The sequence below is a fragment of the Eurosta solidaginis genome, chromosome 5 (genome assembly GCF_040869045.1).
Source record: "Eurosta solidaginis isolate ZX-2024a chromosome 5, ASM4086904v1, whole genome shotgun sequence".
Classification (NCBI taxonomy): domain Eukaryota; kingdom Metazoa; phylum Arthropoda; class Insecta; order Diptera; family Tephritidae; genus Eurosta; species Eurosta solidaginis.
The window spans coordinates 185124578-185143920 of record NC_090323.1 but is presented as its reverse complement, the minus strand read 5'-3'; the positions used below and the strand labels follow the sequence as shown (position 1 = coordinate 185143920).

General features: G+C 41.5%; 2 protein-coding genes across 22 annotated transcripts in view; one reads left to right on the top strand and one right to left on the bottom strand.

Moving 5' to 3' along the window:
• Positions 1–13905, top strand: part of LOC137251811 (probable trafficking protein particle complex subunit 13 homolog) — a 121150-nt gene extending 107245 nt beyond the window's left edge. For 14 of the 16 annotated variants that reach the window (XR_010953363.1, XR_010953360.1, XR_010953355.1 and 11 more), the window contains 3 exons: positions 12856–13023; positions 13082–13295; positions 13366–13905. The gene's annotated coding sequence lies outside the window, so the exon portion shown is untranslated. Of the gene's footprint in view, positions 1–9936; positions 10061–12697; positions 12800–12855; positions 13024–13081; positions 13296–13365 lie in introns of those variants that run through there. The other 2 variants (XR_010953359.1, XR_010953362.1) reach the window with 2 other exon arrangements.
• LOC137251808 (FGGY carbohydrate kinase domain-containing protein) overlaps positions 1–19343 on the bottom strand; it is a 204417-nt gene that overhangs the window by 142890 nt on the left and 42184 nt on the right. The gene's annotated exons all lie outside the window — the stretch shown is intronic.

Genomic DNA, 19343 nt, shown 5'->3' with positions numbered 1-19343 from the left:
TATTCCCGAAGAAGTCCCGAAATGACCCTGACGGGATCTCGAACGCACCCCTAAATGACCCTGACGGGATCCCGGACAGATCCCGAAATCCATCCAGAAATGATCTTGGGAGGGACCCCAAATGATCCCGAAAAAGTCCCGCAATGATTCCGAGGGGATCCTGATCGGATACCGATAACCATCCAGAAGTGATGCCAGAAAGGTCCTCAAATGATCACCTAATACCAAAATGACCCTGACGGCATCCCGGACTGATCCCAACATCCATCCAGAAATGATCTTGGGAAGGTCCCAAAATTATCCCGAAATAGTCTCGGAAAAGTTCAGAAATTACCCTGACGGGTTCCCGGACGAATCCTGAAAGCCATCTCTAAATGATCCCGAAAAAGTCCCGAAATGACCCCGACTGGACCCCGAAAGGATCCCGAAAACTATCCAGAAATGATGCCGGAAATGTCCTCAAATGAAGACCTAATAGTTCCGAAAAGACCCTGACGGGATTCCGAACGGATCCCGACAACTATCTAGAAATGATGCCGAAAGGGCCCGCAAATGATCCCGTATTAGTCGAGAACAAGTCCCGAAATGAACCCGACGGGATGCCGGACGAATCCCAAAAACCAGCCAGAAATGATGCCGGAAGGGACACCAAATGATCCCGAAAAAGTCCCGCAATAATTCCGACGGGATCCTGAGCGGATACCGAAAACCATCCAGAAGTGATGCCGAAACGGTCCTCAAATGATCACCTAATAGTCCCAAAATGACCCTGACGGCATCCCGGACAGATCCCGAAATCCATCCAGAAATGATCTTGGGAGGGTCCCAAAATTATCCCGAAATAGTCTGGGAAAAGTCCAGAAATTACCCTGACGGATACCGGACGAATCCTGAAAACCAATCTTAAATGATGCCGAAAAAGTCCCGAAATGACCCTGATGGGACCCGGAAAGGATCCCGAAAACTAACCAGAAATGATGCCGGAAAGGTCCTCAAATGATCTCCCAATAGTTCCGAAAAGACCCTGACGGGATCCCGAACGGATCCCGACAACTATCCAGAAATGATACCGAAAGGGCCCGCAAATGATCCCGTATTAGTCGAGAAAAAGTCCCGAAATGACCCCGACGGGATGCCGGACGAATCCCAAAAACCATCCAGAAATGATTTGGAAGGGACCCCAATGATCCCGAAAAAGTCCCGCAATTATTCCGACGGGAATCTGAACGGGTACCGAAAACCATCCAGAAGTGATGCCGGAACGGTCCTCAAATGCTACCTAATAGTCCCAAAATGACCCTGAGGGCATCCGGACAAATCCCGAAATCCATCCAGAAATGATCTTGGGAAGGTCCCAAAATGATCCCGAAATAGTCTCGGAAAAGTCCAGAAATTACCCTGACGGGTTCCCGGCCGAATCCTGAAAGCCATCCTTAAATGATCCCGAAAAAGCCCCGAAATGACCCTGACGGGATCCCGAAAGGATTCCAAAAACTATCCAGAAATGATGCCGGAAAGGTCCTCAAATGATCCCCTAATAGTTCCGAAATGACCGTGACGGGATCCCGAACGGATCCCGACAACTATCCAGAAATTATGCCGAAAGGGTCCGCAAATGATCCCGTATTAGTCGAGAAAAAGTCCCGAAATGACCCCGACGGGATCCCGGACGAATCCCAAAAACCATCCAGAAATGATGCCGGTAGGTATCCCAAATGATCCCGAAATAATCCCGAAATGACCTCGTCGGCATCCCGGACGGATACCGAAAATTATCCAGAAATGATGCCGGAAAGGTTCACAAATGATCCCCTAATAGTCCCGAAATTACCTTGATGGGATCCCGGACGGATCCCGAAAACCATCCAGAAATGATGCCGGAAGAGCCCCCAAATGATCCCGAAAAAGTCCCCAAATGACCCCGACGTGATCCCGGACGGATCCCGAAAACCATCCAGAAATGATTCCGGAAGAGCCCCCAAATGATCCCGAAAAAGTCCGCAAATTACCCCGACGATATCCCGGACGGATCCCGAAAACCATCCAGAAATGATGCCGGAAGAGCCCTCAAATGATCCCGAAAAAGTCCCCATATGACCCCGACGAGATCCCGCACGGATCCCGAAAACCATCCAGAAATGATGCCGGAAGGGTCCCCAAATGATCGCGAAATAGTCCCGAAATGATTCCGGAATAGTCCCGAAAATGTTCCAAAATAACCCCGACGGGATCCCGGACGGATCCCGTAAACTATACAGAAATGATCCCGGAAGGGTCCCAAAATGATCCCGAAATAGTCCCGAAAAAGTCCCGAAATTACCCCGGCGTAATCCCGGACCGATCCCGAAAACCATCCAGAAATGATCCCGGAAGGGTCTCGATATGACCCTTACGGGATTACAAATAAGGTGAAGCTAATTATAAAACCATGTTAATAAGGCAGCAGGCGCATTGGAGCGAATAAAAAGTTAGATAGAAACATACAGGTAAACCTAATAAAAGCGTGCTAATAAAAACAATTGATGGAGGGCGGATGGCGGGAGTAGAGGAGAGGACCACTGATCGTTCCTCCAAAATTGTCTAGATCTCGTTCTGTATGTACCAGATACCAAAAACTATTGATTTAGGAGAAAATTTAGATTGAGTTATAACAATTTATGGATTTTACACCAGAGGGGGAGATAAAGGGGGGCGGGCGGAGGGTGTCACTGCTTACTTTGTAAGCCCTCGACTTATTTGACCCCTTGAGTCTGTGATATTGGTGAAGGCCAGTATACGTAAAGTTATAATGTGTAAAAATTATGAAAAATAATTTCTCGAAGGGTCGTGGGACCTCCACCCCACTTTCCATGTTCGAAAAAAATTTCGCTAGTAGACTACTGTCTGTGTCCCAAATTTCATCAAAATCCGTGTAGCCATTCTGGCGTGATTCAGTCGCAAAGACGAAAAAATATAATAATTAAATTATAACTGTTCCTAGGGGGCGGGGACCACGCCCCTTTTGAAAAATATATAGCTAGTAGATCCTTCTAGACTATTGGCTATATGTGTGCAAAATTTCATCTAAATCGGTCCAGCCGTTCTTGCGTTATTGAGTCACAAAGACAAACGTCTGGACAAACATCCAAACATCCAAACATCCAAACATCTTAACATCCAAACTTTCCCATTTATAATATACTAGCCTTTACCCGCGGCCCCGTCCGCAAGTAGAAAATGAAATATGTGGGCTATTCACGTTAGCCTGCTTATAACGTTATCTGTTTAAAATTTTTTTTCTGTCTAATGCATTTTATTTTTGTAATTGAGTAAAAAAAAGAACTTTATGAGCTGAAAACCTGATAGGATCCCAAAATGATAACGAAATTATCCAGAAAAAGCCACGAAATGACCCCGACGCTATCGCGGACGGATCCCGAAAATCATCCAGAAACGCCCCGGAAGTGTTTCCAAAAGTTCCCGAAAAAACTCGAAATGACAACGACACGATTCTAGACTTATCCAGAGAACCACACAGAAATGATGCCTGAAGGGTACCAAATTGATCCCGAAATAGTCCCGAAAAAGTTTCGAAATTACCCTGACGGGCTCCCGGACGGATCTCAAAAACCATCCAGGAAGGGTTCCTAAATTATCCCGACATAGTCCAGAAAAAGCTCCGAAAAAGTTCGGAAATTACCCCTAGGGATCCACAACGGATAGCGAAAATCATAAAGAAATGTTTCCGGAAGGGTCCCAAAATAATTCCGAAATAGGCCGAAAATGACCCCGATGGAATCCCGCACGGATCCAAATGTGATCCCGGAAGGGTTTCAAAACTATCCCGAAAAAGTAACAAAAAAATCTCAAAATGAATCTTACGGCATCCTGGACGGATCCAGAAATGATCCCAACATGGTCCCGAAATGACCCTGATGGATCCGGCAAACGATCAAGAATTGATGCCGAAATAATACAGATAAAGTCATGGAATGACCCCTAAGTGGTCCCCAAATGATCCCGAAATAGTCCCGAAATCCATCCAGAAGTGATGCCGGAAGGGTCCAAAAATGATCCCGTATTGTCCCCGAAAAAGTCCCTAAATGACCCCGACGAAATTTCGGATGGATCCCGAAAACCATCCAGAAATAATCCCGAAATAGTCCCGAAGAAGTCCCGAAATGTCCCTGACGGGATCTCAAACGGCCCCCTAACTGACCCCGCCGGGATCCCGGACAGATCCCGAAATCCATCCAGGAATCATTTTGGCCCAAAATGATTCCGAAATAGTTTCGGAAAAGTCCACAAATTACCCTGACCGAAATGACCCCGTCGCGATCCTGGAAACTATTCAGAACTGATGCCGGAGAGGTCCTCAAATGATCCCGTTGTAGTCGAGAAAAAGTCTCGAAATGACCCCGACGGGGTCCCTTACGGATCCCGAAAACCACCCAGAAATGATGCCGAAAGGAACACCAAATGATCCCGAAATAGTCCCGAAATTACCCCGACGGGATCCCGGACTGATCCCAAAAATTTTCCAGAAATGATGCCGGAAAGGTCCTCAAATTATCCCTTAATAGTCCCGAAATCACCCTGAAGGGATCCCCGACGGATCCGGGAAACTATCCAGAAATGACGCCGGAAAGGTTCCCAAATGATCCCCAAATAGTGCCGAAATGACCCTGACGGGGTCACGGACGGATCCCGAAAACCATCCAGAAATGAAGGCGAAAGGGTCCCCAAATGATCCCGTATTAGTGGCGAAAAAGTCTCGAAATAACCTCGACGGGATCCCGGACTGATATAGAAAACCATCTAGAAATAATGCCGGAAGGTACCCAAATGATCCCGAAAAAGTCTTGAAATGAATCCGACGGGATGCCGGACGAATCCCGAAAACCATCCAGAAATGCTGCGGGAAGGGAACCCAAATGATACCGAAAAAGTCTCGAAATGACCCCGACGGGATTCCTAACGGATACCGAAAACCATCCAGAAATGATGCCGCAAAAGTCCTAAATGATCACCTAATAGTCCCGAAATTACTCTGACGGGATCCCAGACGGATCCCGAAAACCATCCAGAAGTGATGCCGAAAAGTCCCCAAATCATCCCGTATTAGTCGAGAAAAAGTCCCGAAATGACCCCGACGGGATCCCGGACGGATCCCAAAAACCATCTAGAAATGAAGCCGGAAAGGTCCTCAAATGATCCCGTATTGGTCGAGAAAAAATCCCGGAATGACCCCGACGTGATCCCGGACTGATCCCGAAAGCTATCCAGAAATGATGCCGGAAAGTTCCTCAAATGATCCCCAAAAAGTGCCGAAATGACCATGACGAGATCCCGGACGGATCCCGAAAACCATCCAGAAATGATGGCGAAAGGGCCCCCAAATGATCCCGTATTAGTGGCGAAAAAGTCCTGAAATGACCCCGACGGGATCCCGGACGAATTTCGAAAACCATCCAGAAATGATGCCGAAAGGGAACCCAAATGATCCCGAAAAACTCCCGAAATGACCCCGACGGGATCCCGAACGTATACCGAAAACAATCCAGAAATTATGCCGGAAAGGTCCTCAAATGATCCCTTAATAGTCCCGAAATGACCCTGAAGGGATCCCCGACGGATCCCGGAAACTATTCAGAAATGATGCCGGAAAGATTCCCAAATGACCCCCAAATAGTGCCGAAATGACCATGACGGGATCCCGGACCGATCCCGAAAATGATATCAAAACGGCCCCCAAACGATCCCGTATTAGTGGCGAAAAGATCCCCAAATGACCCCGACGAGATCCCGGACGGATACCGAAAACCATCCAGAAATGATGCCGATAGGTACCCCAAATGATTCCGAAATAGTCCCGAAATAACCCCTTCCCGATCCGGAAAACTATCCAGAAATGATGCCGAAAGGGTCCCCAAATGATCCCGTATTAGTCGAGAAAAAGTCCCATAATGACCGCGACAGGATCCCGGACGGATCCCGAAAACCATCCAGAAATTATGCCGTAAGAGCCCCCAAATGATCCCGAAAAAGTCCTCAGATGACCCCGACATACTCCGGAGAAAGTTCCGAAATTGCTCCGAGGGGATCCACGACGGATCGCGAAAACCATACAGCAATGATTCCGGAAGGATCCCAAAAAGATACCGAAATAGTCCGGAAATGACCCAGATGGGATCCAGCACAGATCTAGAAATAATCCCGGAAGGGTCCTAAAACTATCCCGGAAAAGTAACAAAAAATCCCGAAATGGCTCTTACGGCATCCCGGACGGATGCAGAAATGATCTCGGAAGGGTCCCCAAATGATCCCAAAATGGTTCCGAAATGACCCTGATGGATCCGGCAAACCATCAAGAAATTATGCCGGAAGGGTCCCCAAATGATCCCGAAATAATACAGAAAAAGTCACGAAACGACCCCTAGAGGATCCCCAAATGATCCAGTTTTAGCCCCGAAAAGGTCCCGAAATAACCCCGACGGGATCCCGGACGGATCACGAAAACCATCCAGAAATGATGCCGGAAGGGATCCCAAATGATTCCGAAAAAGTCCCTCAATGATTCCGACGGGATCCCGAACGGATACCGAAAATCATCCAGGAGTGATGCCGGAAAGGTCCTCAAATGATCACCTAATAGTCCCGAAATGACCCTTAAAGGATCCTGGACGGATCCCGTAAACCATCCAGAAATGATGCAGATATAGTCCCGAAGAAGTCCCGAAATGACCCTGACGGGATCTCGAAAGCATCCCTAAATGACCCTGACGGGATCCCGGACAGATCCCGAAATCCATCCAGAAATGATCTTGGGAGGGACCCCAAATGATCCCGAAAAAGTCCCGCAATGATTCCGACGGGATCCTGAACGGATACCGAAAACCATCCAGAAGTGATGCCGGAAAGGTCCTCAAATGATCACCTAATAGTCCCAAAATGACCCTGACGGCATCCCGGACTGATCCCGAAATCCATCCAGAAATGATCTTGGGAAGGTCCGAAAATGATCCCGAAATAGTGTCGGAAAAGTCCAGAAATTACCCTGACGGGTTCCCGGACGAATCCCGAAAGCCACCCTTAAATGGTCCTGAAAAAGTCCCGAAATGACCCTGACGGGATCCCGAAAAGATTCCGAAAACTATCCAGAAATGATGCCGAAAAGGTCCTCAAATGATCCCCTAATTGTCCCGAAATGACCGTGACGGGATCCCGACAACTATCCAGAAATGATGCCGAAAGGGTCCGCAAATGATCCCGTATTAGTCGAGAAAAAGTCCCGAAAAGACCCCGACGGGATCCCGGACGAATCCCAAAAACTATCCAGAGATGATGCCGGTAGGTATCCCAAATGATACCGAAATAGTCCCGAAATGACCTCGTCGGCATCCCGGACGGATCCCGAAAATTATCCAGAAATGATGCCGGAAAGGTCCCCAAATGATCCCCTAATAGTCCCGAAATTACCCTGATGGGATCCCGGACGGATCCCGAAAACCATTCAGAAATGATGCCGAAAGGTTTCCCAAATGATCCCGTATTAGTGAAAAAGTCCCGAAATGACCCCGACGGGATCCCGGACGGATCCCGAAAACCAACCAGAAATGATGCCGGAAGAGCCCCCAAATGATCCCGAAAAAGTTCTCTAATGACCCCGACGAGATCCCGGACGGATCCCGAAAACCATCCAGAAATGATGCCGGAAGAGCCCCCAAATGATCCCGAAAAAGTCCCCAAATGACCCCGACGAGATCCCGGACGGATCCCTAAACCCATCCAGAAATGATGCCGAAAGGGTTCCCAAATGGTCAAGTATTAGTCGCAAAAAAGTCCCGAAATGACCCCGACGGGATACCGGACGGATCCCGAAAACCATCCAGAAATGATGCCGGAAGAGCCCCCAAATGATCCCGAAAAAGTACCCAAATGACACCGACGAGATCCCGGACGGATCCCGAAAACCATGCAGAAATGATGCCGAAAGGATCCACAAATGATCCCGTATTAGTCGCGAAAAAGTACCGAAATGACCCCGACGGGATGCCGGACGAATCCCGAAGACCATCCAGAAATGATGCCTAAAGGGACCCAAAATAACCACGAAAAAGTCCCGTAATGATCCCGGAAACCATCAAGAATTTATCTCTCGAAGGTACGCAAATGATTCCGAAAGTACCCCGACGGGATCCCGGACGGATCCCGAAAACCATCCAGAAATGATGCCGGAAGGGTCCCCAAATGATGGCGAAATAGTCCCGAAATTATTCCGGAATAGTCCCGAAAATGTCCCAAAATAACCCCGATGGGATCCCGGACGGATCCCAAAACTATACAGAAATGATCCCGGAAGGATCCCAAAATGATCCCGAAACAGTCCGAAAAAGTCCCGAAACTTCCCCGGCGGGATCCCGTAGCGATCCCGAAAACCATCCAGAAATGATCCCGGAAGGGTCTCGATATGACCCTTACGGGATTACAATTAAGGTGAAGCTAATTATAAAACCATGTTAATAAGGCAGCAGGCGCATTGGAGCGAATGAAAAGTTACATAGAAACATACAGGTAAAGCTAATAAAAGCGTGCTAATAAAAACAATTGAAGGAGGGCGGATGGCGGGAGTAGAAGGATAGGACCACTGTTCGTTCCTCCAAAATTGTCTAGATCTCGATCTGTATGTGCCAGATACCAAAAACTATTGATTTAGGAGAAAATTTATATTGAGTTATAACAATTTATGGATTTTACACCAGAGGGGGAGATAAAGGGGGGCGGGCGGAGGGTGTCACTGCTTACTTTGTAAGCCCTCGACTTATTTGACCCCTTGAGTCTGTGATATTGGTGAAGGCCAGTATACGTAAAGTTATAATGTGTAAAAATTATGAAAAATAATTTCTCGAAAGGGTCGTGGGACCCCACCCCTCTTTCCATGTTCGGGAAAAATTTCGTTGGTAGACTATTGTCTGTGTCCCAAATTTCATCAAAATCCGTGTAGCCATTCTGGCGTGATTCAGTCGCAAAGACGAAAAAATATGATAATTAAATTATAAATGTTCCTAGGGGCGGGGACCACGCCCCTTTTGAAAAATATATAGCTAGTAGATCCTTCTAGACTATTGGCTATATGTGTGCAAAATTTCATCCAAATCGGTCCAGCCGTTCTTGCGTGATTGAGTCACAAAGACAAACGTCTGGACAAACATCCAAACATCCAAACATCCAAACATCCAAACATCTAAACATCCAAACATCCAAACATCTTCACATCCAAACTTTGCCATTTATAATATATATTAGATATTAGATATATTAGATTACATTAGATTAGATTAGCGGTACCCGACAGATGATGTTCTGGGTCACCCTGGTCCACATTTTGGTCGATATCTCGAAAACGCCTTCACATATACAACTAAGGGCCACTTCCTTTTAAACCCCTCATTAATACGTTTAATTTGATACCCATATCGTACAAACACATTATAGAGTCACCCCTGGCCACCTATATGGCGATATCTGGAAAAAGCGTCCACATATAGAACTAAGGCCCACTCCTTTTTAAAATACTCATTAACACCATTCATTTCATTCTAGAGTCACCCCTGGTCCACTTTTAGAACTATGCCCACTCCCTTTTAAAATACTCTTTAATACCTTCCATTTGATACCCATGTCATATGTCATACAAACACATTCCAGGGTTACCCTAGGTTCATTTTCCTACATGGTGATTTTCCCTTATTTTGTCTCTAAAGCTCTCAGCTGAGTATGTAATGTTCGGTTACACCCGAACTTAGCCTTCTTTACTTGTTCTGATTGAACTCTTTAGCGCAGTTCGGAAATATATAGAAACTTTCAATTCTGTAACTGTTATTGAATTTGACGGTTGTATATCAGAAATGCTATTAACTTCCAGACACAAAAATAGAAAATATAGCCGCATCGCAGTGTGAAGAAGATAATAGCCATGGAATTCCTAAAACTCATCAATTTATTTTGTGTTGTGTGAGAAAAATTTAAAAACTCTCATTACCTATCGAAGCATATCGCATAACTTGAACATAAAATAGTGGTAAGTGCACTCAATATAAAACAAATTAGTCTCATTAATTTATTTAGTTTTCAATACAAGAATGTCTTCATCAGTGGACAACTCCGTCAATTTACTTTGAGATGTACATACGTTCATTTGCAACAACTTTTTTTAAGCTCAGACAGTGACAAAAGTCTATCACGAAAAGTTTTTGATAAACGATCGAAATATCTAGCCACCATAACAAGATTTTCTGATTGACCGCTTGTTTCACCAACAATTAACGAAAATTGGTTTGCTTCAAGATCCAAAACTTTTCTGAACTATCTGCTAGGTGAAGTGCCATTGTTCTGCTACATTTTGTTGACATCAATTTTTTTGTAAGAAATCCATTGAGGTAAATTATAAATTATATAAGGATTAATGAAGGTGTAGAAAATTTTGTGGCAGTGTTGAACATTTTTGCCTCAGTGAAAACAAACAATCTTGATTACAATCTAAAAAGGACCAAAATTGGAAAAAAGGGACCAGCGGACCAAATGGGGTTGGAAAGGACCATTTTTGGTTCAAGTGGACCAAAAGTGGCAACCGTGTTTACTTCTCTCCCTTTGTCGTTTATAGGTCCGACACATAAGCCGTTTTTCATATAGATGAGTTTAACACATGCTTATGCATTATGAGTAGATTGCACGTATTTTTATGGAGAACGGTAGAATGAGCGACACTGGCGCCATCTGATATTGAAAAGTAGCCAACTACCCAATTTTGTTCCAAGCAAATCATAATAAGAAGAATTTGACATTTGCTTTGGCTAAGGGTGTTGGCACACTTTCCAAGTGAAATTATTTTTGCCACTGGTTGGTAAAATTTCTAACATTTTTCGCAATTGAAAACTGCAATATAACAATCGAATACGACACAAAATATGTTAGCAAGTATTTTTGTTGTATAGGGAGAATATTTACAACAGTACTTCGCGAAATTTTGTATGTGAATGGGCAAGGCGTAATAAACTATAATTGGCAAGTCTGAAGTTCCATCATATTTACAAACGCAACATCTTGGTTGATTGTGGCGATGTTATTGGAATGCATAAGCTTGTGTTAAACGCATCTATAGCCGTGTTTTTTAACACGCGTATAGTCGTTTACGCTTAAACTTGATATGGACTGCTAATCGACAAACTTTAAATACACCTCTGAAATTGCTGCGCATAAATTTTGTCCTACTAAATTTCAATACGCATTATACTCAGATGTAACTGAAATATGTGTCTTTGTTTCACCCTGTACCCTAATTCTATGTATTCTATCTGTGTCCACAATTCATCGCAACTGATTCAGCTATATGTTATACCCTATGGCCATCACAGCGTTGCGTCTCCGCTTTTCGGTACACCCTGTTGCTGTAGCTAGTTGTTTAACCACAGCCGCTAGATGGGTCTCCTAAGCATTATCTAAGCGAAGATAGGCGTTTTTTAACAGGCGCAAACGAAACGTATACGCGCGTGTTAAAAAACACGGCTTATATGAAAAATGTCTTTGTGTCGCCGCCTTTATGCTTGAAACACAATGCCGAGCGACGACGATATACGCCGCGTCGGTCGATGACATTTTTCAAATTACGCCCAGACATTTCGTCTACTTAAAACACAATGACGGGCGAAATTGACGCTGTTTATTCAGAATGGCCATTATTTAGAAATAAAGATGAAAACAATTAAAACTTTTTTAACTCTCTGCTTTAGCACTTGACTGCTAAAACACGCCCAAAATGTTAAGAAATTAACAAAACAAAACAAAAATGTTAAGAAATGAAATAAAAAATTTAAAATCATATGTAAAGAAAAAAAATTGTTTTTGGATAAAAAAGTATAAAAAACACTTAAAAAATTGAACAGCCTTGGGATGTTTGTCGTCATCGCCCGGCGGCGACGATAGAAATAAATCTATCGTCGCAAAATGACGTCGCGTAAATTTCGCTCTTGGCGTTCATTGTGTTCACCTTAATGTAATTATTGGCATTCTATTTTTGACAATGCGATGTTCGTCGCATTTATTTCGCGGCGTCAGGGCATTGTGTTTCAAGCTTTAGTGTGAATTAAACTTCCTTAACTCTAACGCCATAGTCGTAACCATACCCATATCCATAACCATCTCCAATGTGATCGATTAATGGTGCCTTAACCTAAAAGTCGTGAAAATTTCTTAAAAATGACGAAAACGCACAAAATTAAAAACATATTCCACAAAAAAATAGGTCTCTTAGTCATAACGTATCCAAAACAATAAATAAAATCTACAAAAAGTTATTAAATTCACCAACTCAAATATTTGTAGGTTATGGATATGGCGAGAAACCAAAAACCAATTGTTTGGCTATGGTATGGTTATGGCGTTAGCGTTATCGTATGGCATCATTAATCGATTACATTCATTTCCCTAAGGTAGGTTCGACCAGCTGTTTTATCTGGTTATGGCTTTATGGTTATAAGTCACCATTAATTTGCCCTTTTAGCTTTCCCCTTTACACATATTTTATCGCTTTGATTTTCTGTATTCGTTTATTTCCATTAACTGATCTGCTGTCTGATTTCGCTCCTATCAACTCAATTGTACATTGTGCCCACGTTGCGCTATAGTGCAGTGTCTACACTTCCGTTTGCATTCTGTTTTCCCCATACATCATACCAATCACGCACACTACACATTGCGCTTACGCGCTATATTTCCTCTTCTAAAGAATATGCCTGCGCTTACATTCTGGATACCCTATGCCGTGAACAAAGATATTTACATATCAAAAACGACTGTTATATCTGTATCTCATTTCAGGCTGCACCACAACTAGTAATCGATGAAAATCTAAAGCATTTCGTTGGCTGAAGTATTAATGGCAAAATACCATATGAGCAGTTGAGTGGCACTGTAACACCAATTGTTGAACCATTGCGCAGCGTTACAACACCTTCTGTGACTTGTGTGGCAAGTGGTCAAAGTGTGGTAAGTTTTTTTTACTAGAGGCGCAGATAATAAACTTAATTAATTTTTGGGTTTCAAGTGATCATTTTTCAAAGCGTACTTTCGGATTATTTGATTTACGCAATAATCGCAATAGTGTTGAGATCATCGACGACTGAAGCGCTGATGTGCTAGATTGTGATGTGGCCTATAATATATGTAAACCCTCAACCATCAAATGTAGGTCCATTTTTGATTACCAAAACGAAAACGACGCTTATTAATAAATTCAAGGAAGTCAAATCTTCTATGCTGTAAGTTTGATACTCGTAGTTTACGGTTCGCTGCTTCCTTGTAACTTGTTTCTACACTTATTTTACTTAGTGGCACGATTGTTTTCTGGAGCACAATTTGCGCAATATTAGTTGGTTTTATGATACGAATATGGTTTACTCCGAAAAATGAAGAAAGTAAAAAGAACTATGAAAGTGAAAGTAGTTACGAAAGTAAAAATAGTAACGAAAGTAAATATAATAATGAGAGTAAAAGTCAGGATCGTGATCGAACCAATGGCGATTTGCCGAAAAGCGAAAATCCTAAGCGTAAGGATTTCTACAGAGTTCTTGATATATCTCGAAATGCTACTGCTAAGGAAATAAAACAGGCTTATTATAAAAAAGCAAAAGCACATCATCCTGATAAACATATGAACATCAGCTCGAAAAAGCGCAAAGAAGAAGAAACGAAATTTAAAGAAGTAGATGAGGCCTATAAGATTTTGTCGGACCCACAAAAAAAGAAACGTTATGACAGCGGTCAATATATGCATTTTTATTTTGTATTTTTTTGAATTTTTTACTTGCACAACAGTTTCACAAACCGTGCCAGTCATGAATAACATAAAGTTACATTTATCAATACAAATATATATTTTGAAAACCTTTTTGTTTTTGGGCAGCTCGGGAACGAGTAGATCGATGAAAATTTCATATCTTGAACCTAGATTCTATGGCGGCTCAATGAGATTATTTGTAGTGATAGAACGATACGAGTACTGAGCGAGTAAAATCGATAATTTTCAAAAAAAAAAAAAAATACTCTTGTATCTTGTAATCGATGATTTATACCAAGTACTGAGAAAAGTGTCGATACTTTACCTCGATACTATTCTTCGATACTTTACCAGGGCCCGTATCGTGTCATACGAAAAGGGATGAAAAACCAATTTCACTCAAATGATAAATATGAATCTACCAAGCTTTTCATAAAAATGATAATATATTGTAACGAATATCCTGCAAATCCTCTTATTTGCCCTTTTGCTAGGTTCGTATCGCTAAACTGTTGAATAAATAACTCCAATATTGAATAATGGAAAAATGGCCTTTATTAAAATACTTCACAATAACACTCAAACTGTGCAACGAATAGTTTAATAACCAAACTGATAGCTTAAAGGAAACTGACTTTCAAAATAATACTGCTATTGCTCGCTAGATATCGTCTTAGTCGTAACTGCTTGACAACTCAAATCAAACTGAATTCCAGCGCCTCTACAATTGTCGCCTTTTATACTCTTTGATTTCAACCTTCGCGTCTTCTAGAATCTACTAGTCCAGCAGCTCTCAAACTTCTCAGCTGTAACTACAATTGCACAATTTTATACATCTTCTAGGCGCTTCCAGAACTAGTCCAGTAGCTCTCAAACTTCTCAGCTGTAACTACAATTGCACAATTTTATAGTTTTTCTCATTGCATACTTATAGGAGCCTCTCAGATATATGCATGTGTTAGTGCATTGACTCTCCGCTGCTCGTATACTTACATGGTACATATATGTAGACGCAGTTATTGTTTCGTTTATGTAGATACATAATGATTGAATTATTGATGTGCATTCACGTCACTGCTTAGCATCGGCTTAGAGACGGCAGCACTCCTTAGTTCTGCTAATATTCGTAACAATATTATAGACTGGGTTGGTCCCCATACAAAAAAAAAAAATTTGCTAATGTCCGCCCCTAAATTTAAATATTATGTTGAGAGGGTTGCGGAAAAATTTTTTTTATTTTTTTTCCTTCGAAATACAGCCGAAAAGGTTTTTTCGTTGTAACTTGGTTATTTGACGTCCGATTTTTAAAATTGATATGCCATTATTTTGGCCTTGAGAAGCTTTACATTTCCGTTTAATATCCCTTTAAGCTATGAAGTCGTTTTCACATGACCCCCAAAAGTAGCCTTTTTCCTTACCAAACAAAAGTACTCAAAAATTCAAGAAAATGTTGCTCTTAAACCATATTACTAAAATAATAAAGAAAGAAGTTATAGCATTTTCAATATTTATTGCAACTGTTATTTTACCTGATTCTTATTATACTTAGACCTGAAACTCGTGTTATTTTTTGGAGGAAAAATTATTATTAGGGTTTGCATTGAAAAGTTAATAAGGATATGCCAAATATCATAAATAGGGGAAGTCAAAGTAAATAGGTGAGTCAAACCTGTTGTTTCGTATTTTTTGATAATAACACGATGCGTCAAAATCATCTTTTTTTCTGGGTATTGGATAAAACCCACCTTTCTGTAGAGATTGAAGCTTAATTAAACAAAGTACTATCTCCGTTTTTCGAAGTTAGCCTCCAAAAAATAGATATCGGCTTTCAATCAATTTTAAAAATCGGACGTCAAATAACCAAGTTACAACGAAACAAGTAAGGAAGGCTATGTTCGGGTGTAACCGAACATTACATACTCAGTTGAGAGCTGTGGAGACAAAGTAAGGGAAAATCCCCATGTTGTAAAAAGAACCTATGGTAACCCTGGAATGTGTGTATGACATGTGTATCAAATGGAAGATATTAAAGAGCATTTTAAGAGGAAGTGGGCCATAGTTCTATAGATGGACGCCATTTAGGGATATCGCCATAAAGGTGGACCAGGCCTGACTCTAAAATTTGTTTGTACGATATAGGTATCAAATGAAATGTGTTAATGATAATTTTAAAAGGGAGTGGGCCTAAGTTCTATAGGTGGACGCCTTTTCGAGATATCGCCATAAAGGTGGACCAGAGGTGACTCTAGAATTTATTTTGTACGATATGGGTATCAAATGAAAGGTATTAATGAGTATTTTAAAAGGGCGTGGGCCTAAGTTCTATCGATGGACGCCTTTTCGAGATATCGCCATAAAGATGGGCCAGGGGTGACTCTAGAATTTGTTTGTACTATATGGGTATCAAATGAAAGGTGTTAATGAGTATTTTAAAGGGGAGTGGGCCTTAGTTCTATAGGTGGACGCCTTTTCGGAATATCGTTATAAAAGTGGACCAGGGTTGACTCTAGAATGCGTTTGTACAACATGGGTATCAAACGAAAGGTGTTAATAAGTGTTTTAAAAGGGCGTGGGCCTTAGTTCTATAGGTGGACGCCTTTTCGAGATATCGCCATAAAGGTGGACCAGGGGTGACTCTAGAATTTATTTTGTACGATATGGGTATCAAATGAAAGGTATTAATGAGTATTTTAAAAGGGCGTGGGCCTAAGTTCTATAGATGGACGCCTTTTCGAGATATCGCCATAAATATGGACCAGGGGTGACTCTAGAATTTGTTTGTACTATATGGGTATCAAATGAAAGGTGTTAATGAGTATTTTAAAGGGGAGTGGGCCTTAGTTCTATGGGTGGATGCCTTTTCGGGATATCGCCATAAACGTGGACCAGGGTTGACTCTAGAATGCGTTTGTACAACATGGGTATCAAACGAAAGGTGTTAATGAGTATTTTAAAAGGGCGTGGGCCTTAGTTCTATAGGTGGACGCCTTTTCGAGATATCGCCATAAAGGTGGACCAGGGGTGACTCTAGAATTTGTTTGTACGATATGGGTATCAAATTAAAGGTGTTAATGAGTATTTTAAAAGGGCGTGGGCCTTAGTTCTAAAGGTGGACGCCTTTTCAAGATATCGCCATAAAGGTGGACCAGGGGTGACTCTAGAATTTGTTTGTACAATATGGGTATCAAATGAAAGGTGTTAATTAGTACTTTAAAAGGGAGGGGGCCTTAGTTCTATAGGTGGATGCCTTTTCGAGATATCACCATAAAGGTGGGCCAGGGGTGACTCTAGAATTTTTTTGTACGATATGGGTATCAAATGAAAGGTGTTAATGAGTATTTTAAAAAGGAGGGGGCCTTAGTTCTATATGTGGACGCCTTTTCGAGATATCGCCATAAACGTGGACCAGGTGTGACTCTAGAATGTGTTTGTACGATATGGGTATCAAATTAAAGGTATTAATGAGGGTTTTAAAAGGGAGTGGCCCTTAGTTGTATATGTGAAGGCGTTTTCGAAATATCGACCAAAATGTGGACCAGGGTGATCCAGAACATCATCTGTCGGATACCGCTAATTTATTTATATATGTAATACCACGAACAGTATTCCTTCCAAGATTCCAAGGGCTTTTGATTTCGCCCTGCAAAATTTTTTCATTTTCGTCACATCCATTTTACCAAGTTTTTTTCTAAAGTTATATTTTGCGTCAATAGACCAATACAATTACCATGTTTCATCCCTTTTTTCGTATTTGGTATATAATTATGGCATTTTTTTCATTTTTCGTAATTTTCGATATCGAAAAAGTGGGCGTGGTCATAGTCGGATTTCGGGCATTTTTTACACCAATACAAAGTGAGTTCAGATAAGTACGTGAACTGAGTTTAGTAAAGATATATCGATAATTTTTAAAAAGTGGGCGTGGTCGCTCTCCGATATTGCTAATTTTTATTAAGCAGACATATAGTAATAAGAGTAACGTTCCTGCCAAATTTCATCATGATATCTTCAACGACTGCCAAATTACAGCTTGCAAAACTTCTAAATTACCTTCTTTTAAAAGTGGGCGGTGCCACGCCCATTGTCCAAAATTTTACTAGTTTTCTATTCTGCGTCATAAGTTCAACTCACCTACCAAGTTTCATCGCTTAATCCGTATTTGGTAATGAATTATCACACTTTTTCGATTTTTCGAAATTTTCCATATCGAAAAAGTGGGCGTGGTTATTGTCCGATATCGTTCATTTTAAATAGCGATCTGAGATGAGTGCCCAGGAACCTACATACAAAATTTCATCAAGATACCTCAAAATTTACTCAAGTTATCGTGTTAACCGACAGACGGACGGACGGACGGACATGGCTCAATCGAATTTTTTTTCGATACTGATGATTTTGATATATGGAAGTCTATATCTATCTCGATTCCTTTATACCTGTACAACCAACCGTTATCCATATCTGAGATACTCCTGAAAGTATGCAATGAGAGAAGCTATAAAATCGTGCAATTGTAGTTACAGCTGAGAAATTTGAGAGCTGATAGCCAACTAGTAGATTCTGGAAATGGAAGCGCCTAGAAGATGCGAACGAGGAAACCAGAGAGTTAAAAAGCAGCAAATGTAGAGGCGCTGGAAATCAGTTTCATTTGAGCTATCAATCAGTTTGGTTATTAAGCAAGCTATTCGTTGCAAAGTATAAGTGTTATTGTGAAGTACTTTAATAAAGGCCATTTTTCCATTATTCAATATTGGAGTTATTTATTCAACAGTTTAGCGATACGAACGTTGGCAGAAAATTGCAAATAAGGGGAATTGCAGTAAAATCGTTACAATATATTTCACGTATTACCTCAATAATGACTACCATTTCAGTGCTGTTGAGATTTAAAAAATATGGCCCCTGTTATTATACATAGATCTGCCCCGAATTCCAACATTCGTTAACTCCATCGCCAAAAATATCTAAAACAGTATTAAGTGCGCAAAAAAGTATGCAACATTTAGTACCATATGGTCACAGGGAAGAACAGCCTAACTTCTTTAAGGGCTAATTAATGGTGACTTATAACCATTTAACCATAACCAGATAAAACAGCTGATCGAACCTACCTTATGGAAATCAATGTAATCGATTAATGGTGCCATACCATAACGCTAACGCCATAACCATACCATAGCCAACCAATTGTTTTTGGTTTCTCGCCATATCAATAACCTAAAAATATTTGAGTTGATGAATTTAATAACTTTTTGTAAATTTTATTCATTGTTTTGGATACGTTATGACTAAGATACTTATTTTTTGTGGAATATGTTTGTAATTTTTTGCGTTTTCTTCATTTTTATGAAGTTCTCACTATTTTTAGGTTAAGGCACCATTAATCGATCACATTGGAGATGGTTATGGATATGGGTATGGTTACGACTATGGCGTTAGGGTTAAGGAAGTTTAATTAACCCTTTACTTGTACATAGGACTAAAGGGCGAATTAATGGTGACTTATAACCATAAAGCCATAACCAGATAA